Source organism: Pantherophis guttatus, chromosome 8 (genome assembly GCF_059756535.1).
Source record: "Pantherophis guttatus breed Tessera chromosome 8, ASM5975653v1, whole genome shotgun sequence".
Taxonomy (NCBI): domain Eukaryota; kingdom Metazoa; phylum Chordata; class Lepidosauria; order Squamata; family Colubridae; genus Pantherophis; species Pantherophis guttatus.
Window position 1 is genome coordinate 14,172,892 of NC_142070.1, and position 7,706 is coordinate 14,180,597.

Below are 7,706 nucleotides of genomic sequence, written 5' to 3' on the forward strand. Positions count from 1 at the left end.
CTCCCCAGAGAAAGCCCCACATCCAGCAGATGCATCCACAATGACAAATGTAGGAAGTTTGTCACTCTTATCCACTTCGGCATCTCCTTCTGAGATCTCTTGTGCCTGGATCTTCTAGTTTCTGGATCCAACTCAGTGTTGGTGATTATCTTGAAAGCCTTACAAAGTCGGCACCCAGGTACTTGTAGGATTGTCTTCCCTAACTAGATTCCACCCACTTTGTGTGTTTTCTTTGACACCAGGCATCATGAGGCTTCACACCCAATGTAAGCAGAGGAAGTGTCTTCTCATAGCTGACCACTCTTTGGAACACTTCATCTGCTGCCTTTGAGAAGGTATTCCTTCTGCACTGATGGAACATGACCACCTTAACATAGTTAAGTTAGGGAACATTGTTATAATTCTTTTTTAATTGCTTCCTATTGTTTGATTATAAATCACCCTGAGCCTCAGGAAATGGAGAGTCTATGAAAATGTGTATAAATAAACATACAAATCACTGTAAAGTATAAGCAATCTGGGGGCCTAATCTTCAGTGGATCCAGTTTTGATAGTTTATACAGGTAGTCCTTGACTTATGAACACAATTGAGCCCAACATTTGTGTTGCTAAGACAGACATTTGTTAAGTGAATTTTGTCCCATTTTATGACCTTTCTTGCCAACCTTGTTAAGTGAATCACTGCAGTTGTTAAATTAGTAACACGGTTGTTAAATGAATCTGGCTTTCCCTTTGGCTTTGCTTCTCAGAGGGTTGTAAAAAGTGATCACATGATCTGAGGTCACTGCAACCCTCATAAATATGAGTCAGTTGCGAAGCGTCCAAATTTTGATCACATGACCACGGGGATGCTGCAACAGTCGTAAGTGTGAAAAACGGTCATAAGTCACTTGTTTCAGTGCTGTTGTAACTTAGAATGAAACCAACTGTTGCAAGTCGAGAACTATCTGTACTTCAAATACATACAATGAACATTTCTCTTTCCACTTTTAAGTATAAATGCCTTTTTCTTTGTTAAATCATAATCGAAGAAGGGTTACAAGGCTTCAAACTCATTTTTATACATATAAAAATTATTCCTTGCAAACGTGGCTGAAGTTGGGAGCCAGACTAGATGATGAACATACTTCAATGGTGGCTCAGTGGTTAAAACACTGAGATTGTCGATCGAAAGGTCGGCAGTTCAGCGGTTCGAATCCTTAGTGCCGCGTAATGGGGTGAGCTCCTGTTACTTGTCCCAGCTTCTGCCAACCTAGCAGTTCAAAAGCACATAAAAAATGCAAGTAGAAAAATAGGAACCACCTTTGGTGGGAAGGTAACAGCGTTCCGTGCACCTTTGGCATTTAGTCATGCCAGCCACATGACCATGGAGATGTCTTCGGACAGTGCTGGCTCTTCGGCTTTGAAACGGAGATGAGCACCGCCCCCTAGAGTCTGGAACGACTAGCACACATGTGCGAGGGGAACCTTTACCTTTAAACAATTATTATGTATAAAGCGGAAGCAACACCTACATTATTGTTGAGTTTTAAGCAATTTCATATTGCTTGACCTGCTAATCACCCACACATTTTCAAATCGCAAAGCTGTGATTATATGGCCATCAACAATTTTGGTGGTTTGCACATCTATTTGCCTATGCAAGGTTATTTCCTTCCAGAACTTCACTGCTTTCATTAAAAAATTGTGTCCCCACTGTTGGATCTAAAGAGCAAGTGCTCTCTGATGTTTGTTTGCTGTTCTATTTTTGTCCACAGCTTGCCTTTCCATGTCACATTTCAGCACTGGTTCTTTACAGAGTTTACTTTGCAGAAGATTCCCATATATTTGCAATCTAAACACAGTAGCAGCAAAGTTTTGTGTCTATTTCTAAATGAGGCTCTTTGGCCTCATTGTAGCTTTCTTTTGGTGGGGTAGGTGCAAAAGTAAATATTGTGTCATATTAAAAAATCTAGGAAATCCCAAAACTATAGAAAGGAAACAGCAAACCATTCTATTCAGTTGCAAAGAAAATTATGGGAAGTCACGAGGAATCACCTTTGACTCAAAGGGGATTTATTTTTACCCGGGGGGGTGGGGGGCAAAGTGTGAATGGAAGTGACACTGTAACATCAGAAGAAAGAAAGAATTAATTTTTAGGTTACGGCAGTAGACATTTTTGATGTTTGAGTTTTTACAGTAGATTAAATGTTAAAGAACACAGGTAGTCCTCTAGTTACAACATTTTTTAAATGACCGTTCAAAGTTACAATGGCATTGAAAAAAGTGATCTATGACCATTTCTCACACTTATGACCTTTGCAGCATCCCCATGGTCATGTGCTCAAAATTCAGATGCTTGGCAATCGGCTCATTTTTATGATGGTTGCAATGTCCCAGGGTCATGTGATCATCTTTTGTGATCTTCTGACAAACAAAGCCAGATCCACTTAACAACTGTGTTACTAAGTTAACAACTGCAGTGATTCACTTAACAACAGTGAAGATTCACTTAACAAGTGTGGCAAGAAAGGTCATAAAATGGGGCAAAACTCACTTAACAACTGTCTTTCTGTCTAACAACAGAAATTTTGATCTCAAATGTAAATTGAGGACTACCTGTAATCTCCAATGGACTGTTGCCTTCTGGCAGAAGATACAGAACAATTAAAACTCAGACCACACATTTTCTGAATAGTTTTTAACCCAGAGCTATAATTGCACTCAACAATGAACTAAAGGGCCACCATCAGTGAGTTGTTGGACAGCATTTGTCTGTTGTGTGGATGATTGGGTGGTTTAGGGGTGGGGAATTTTGTGGTGGGTGGGGGTGTGTTTAGGGATTATGTGTGTTGGACCTGGTCTTTGGGCATTAAGTGAATTTCATTGTATGGGTATACTGTGCATACACGTACAATGACAATAAAGTTGTTGTTATTATTATTATTATTTGGAGAATAAGCTTGCCTGTTCTGTTCCTTACTTTTAGCCTGGAGAACTCTTCAATAATCATAACACCTAACTGCAACAGCACAAATTAAAGGAAATCTAGGGACTCTGAAAAAGGAGCTGGGAGCTTCGAGTAAGATGTGACTCATGAATGCCCATCCCTAAGACACATCTATTCAAAAAATCACTTGTATTTGGTTTGTAAATACTTTCAAGAGGGGACAGTTACATAAAATGCTATTTCCTACTGCAGTGAACATCTAAACATGCACAAAAATATACTTTTGGGTTTGGCCCCAAAGCTATTCAAATATTTTAATTCCTGCTGTACTCATCTCCTGGGCAAGTCCTTATCCTGAATTAATATTTGCCAGCTAGGAGAAACAACCTAGAGCTTAGAAAGGTATATTTAAAAGGCTTAAGCAAATTTAACACCAGCTCCTAAAATACTACCTTGTCTCACATCAGATAAATTCTTTAAAGGAAGAGTGGGTTGACTAGACTTATGGAATCCACGTTTGCCCTTTGCTGAACCCCCAGCTGGGGCCAGAGGCAAAACAGTGGTTCAAGATGAAAGTTCATGATGAGATTTCTTTATTAGTTATGTTCTAAAATTGCTGTAATGGTTTGGTAACCCCAATTTTATCCCTCATTCTTAACTCTTGCAAGGCCAACATTTACATAACTACCTAAATGGACTAAATGAACTGCCATTTGTCAGAAATGGCATAGGGCCATGATGGTGAACCTATGGCACATGTGCCACAGGTGGCACGCAAAGCCATATCTGTGGACACGCGAGCATTGCCCTAGCTGATTTTCAGGCCTTCCGGGCCAACCGGAAGTCGGGAAATGGCCCGTTTCTGGCCTCTGGAGGGCCTCCAGGGGGGTGGGGAAGGCCGTTTTCACCCTCCCCAGGCTCCAAGAAAGCCTCTGGAGCCTGGGGAGGGTGAAAAATGGGCCTACTGGCCCCACCGGTAAACTTTTTGCCGTTGTGTGCCAAGCTTGGTGGTGGTGGGTGTCGTGCGTGCATGCGCGATGTGCGAGGGGCATTGAATTATGGGTATGGGCACGCACGCATGCTCCCCCACCCTGTGCTCCCCCCGCTTTTGGCACGCGACGGCAAAAACGTTAGTCATTACTGGTGTAGGGTCTCCTGCTTAAGTGGGGGGTTGGACTAGATGACCTATAAGGTCCCTTCCAACTCTGTTAATCTGTTAAATATCCTGCTGTTTTCTGTACCAAACAACTGCCAGTCACAAAACAAGCAGAGAATCAGAAAAGTCATATTTCTGCTACTAACTCTATTGCCATAGCTAAGACTCATCGTACCAGAATTAAAACAGAGAAGCCACTTTTATTGTCTCCAAGTTTCCTTGATTTCAGAAACCTAATTTGGAGGGAGGTTCTTCTATTGTTTAACACTATCTTTTACTGATTTCCTGCAAATCACACAGAGATGTTCCAGTAAACTTACTTCTGCATGTCCCCTTTTAATGAAACTGCTGTCAGCCTTGCAAGGTAGGGCAAACAGGAAGTACACATCTAGATGAACTACTTCTACTTTATTGTATGGCTACATTAACAGAATTTTGCAAGTCTGAAAGTTCATTTCTCCTCCATCACCTTTACAAGCCAAGAAACTAGGTAGGGTCCTGTCTGAGACATTTACCATGTCTGCATTCCTTCTGCTAAGCTTCCTCTTGTCCAATCGTTCCCTGATTATGGCTCTTCCTCTGTTTCCCAAGGTCACTCTCATACACCATTACAGTAGTTCAGAGATATTCTTCATGGGACAGAAAGTTCCCATAAACCAGATCAGAACTGCAAAGGGGAAAAGTTTAATGTCTCATTTTTCACCCAACAAAATATGGCGTGAATTGGGGTTCTGAATCTATTTAATCGCACGCAAATATATTTGCTAACTTCACAAGGTTAGAACTGTAGGGATGCAGTGGTTAGAGTGCAGCATTGTAGGCTAACTTTGCCAATTGCCAGCAGTTTGATCCTACCAGCTCAAGGTTGACTCAGCCTTCCATCCTTCCAAGGTCAGTAAAATGAGGAGCCAGATTATTGGCGGCAATATGCTGACTCTGTACACTGTTTAGAGAGGGCTGTAAAGCACTATGAAGCTGTATATAAGACTAAAAGCTATTGCTATTAGTGAGATTGGCCTAAGCTTTTCTTTCACTGTGAACCGCTCCTGCAAATGCACTTGTCATTTATAAAGTAGTTGAATAAACTGCAAGTAAATGGATACAAATCTGGGAAAAATGGAACATCCTCTAAGTAAGAAGTTGAAGAGTTATTTCTATTTCCTTGCACAAATCTCTTAATATAGAGAGGTAAAACTCTGAAACTGGCTCTATCAAAAATGTGGAGACTAGAGGAAACTATGGCTTCTATGCATGCAAGCAGACAAGATCAATCCCAAGTTTCACATGAAACCCTGGAAAGAAAGTAGGAATAGCAAGCAATAGCACTTAGACTTATATACCGCTTTACAGCCCTCTCTAAGTGGTTTACAGAGTTAGCATATTGCCCCCAACAATTTGGGTCCTCATTTTACCCACCTTGGAAGGCTGGAAGGCTGAGTCAACCTTGAGCCTGGTGAGATTTGAACTGCCAAATTGCTGTCAGTCGGCAGTCAGCAGAAGTAGCCTGCAGTTCTGCACTCTAACCACTGCGCCACCATGGCTTATAGTAAACCAACAAAACCAAAAACTCATCTCTAGTAACAGAGATGAAGAGCAATCCTGCGAATGGAAAAAACAGTACTGGACTAGATGAACATCTGGACTTAGAGATGGCCTTCAAAGGTTACTGAACCGTCTGTATTTGTCCATGCTGAATGGAGTTGCTCAGAGTTGTAATTTAGAAACATCTGGAGAACCACAGATTTGGCATGATATTAGTTCCCAATGTCCCCAGTTAAAAAAGCAGAAGAATAGGATGGTTGGCCTTGCATTGCTACCACAGAATATGGAAACTACCCATACCAACCAAGTGTCCCATTACCAACTCAACTCTTCCCGCAAAAGAAACTGTGGGAGAACACTATTTAGAGGAGAACAAACATTGCAGCAACCATGAACATCAGGAAAAGGAAACAGTATCTTCCAACAAAATAGATACCCACAGAACTTTTATCAAAAAATGCCTGACCACTCAACCCACTATAGTGGGTTGACACAAGCTGTGAAAAGGATAACACTGCCATACATCAAAAACATCTCGGAAACCAACAAAACAATATTACAATCACATGGCCTCACTGAAGCACACAAACCAACTAAAGTCCTCCAAAACATCCTAAGTAAACCAAAAGATACAGCAGTCCCAGAAAAAAAAAAAAACCCCAAGAGTCATTTACAAAATATACTGTACAATGTAAGGGTTGTAACAGCCATTGTGTAGGACAAATAGGTCGAAGACTAGCAGAAGTGCATCCATGAGCACCAAGTAGCAGTTAAAAGACATGATGAAAACTCTTTAATTTCACAACACATGGATAGACTTAACATAGCTTCAACTGGGAAACTAGGCATCCTAGACCAATCCAAATCCAAAAATACTAGAGAATTCCTGGAAGTTTGGCACTCAAACAAATCAGTCATCAACAGACACATAGAGAAAAACAACATCTATATACCATTCAAAGGAGACAATCAAAAAGTGAAAAAGGAAACAAAAGAACCAAAACAACTCCTCACCAGCAATCAACACCTAGACAAGAAGAGATTGAAACCAAGATTAATACTAGAATAACAATCAAGAAGTAAACTAAATCCCAATTAAGAAACTACCAACTCAGACAAACAAGTTAACAGAAACAACAGGCTACTCAAGAAGCCACCAACATTCCCACCAACATTGACAAGGCAAGCCACTGGTAAAGAAAAAGAAAGGACACCCCACTCCCTTACTAGCACTGATGATGTTACCTAGTTTGGTTATGAAACATCTGCAGGAAAACAACGAAGCTCAGAGAGTATTAAGGACCAGCACACACAACGCAGCACACACAAAGTCCGTGCAAACCTTAGTTTACTAATTAAGGACTACTAATGAGCTTTCTTAGTAGTTGTTCAAACACAAGTACAGTTTAAATCAGTCTTTTCTGAACAAGAGCTGTTAATTTAACTTCATTAACAGCCAACAAGAATCCAAAGAATAATAACTCAATTCTGAGGCACAGTATTTCAGATAACCATAATCTTACTGTGGTTGGCAGAATGCCCAGAAGCAATTTGCAGGAAAACTGACAGGAGAGAAGCAAGAGCCGATCAAATGTTTCTGGAATCAAGACGCGAAGGAATATGAACGAAGTTGTTTCCTGAAAATTGCATCAGTCGTCGTCCTTCCTTAAATAGGCTAGGGGAGTGGTCAATTAGCCCAAAGCCTTACTCTCGAAGAGACCTCCTCCTGAGGAGCCCCTCCTGCCTTTTAACAGCTCTGCGCACTCGTGCATCGAGAAGAGGCTCCTCCTCTTCTTCCTCTTCACTTATGGGAGCTTCTGGAGGTTCTGAAGGCCCTGGCTGAATCAGGGCCTCTGGCACCACATCTTCTCCAGTCTCCTCATTGTTTGACTCAAGTGCCAGTTGCACAGGCTGCTGATGCATCACCACACCAGCCTCCTCACTGTCGGAATCAGCTACTAGATGCACAGGCCGCTGACGGGCCACAACAGTGAGGTAAACTGGGCGTTTCCGGCTCCTCCCCAATCTGCGCAGTCCAATAGTTTCAGTTGAGGTAGGTGGACTATTCTTCGGAACTTC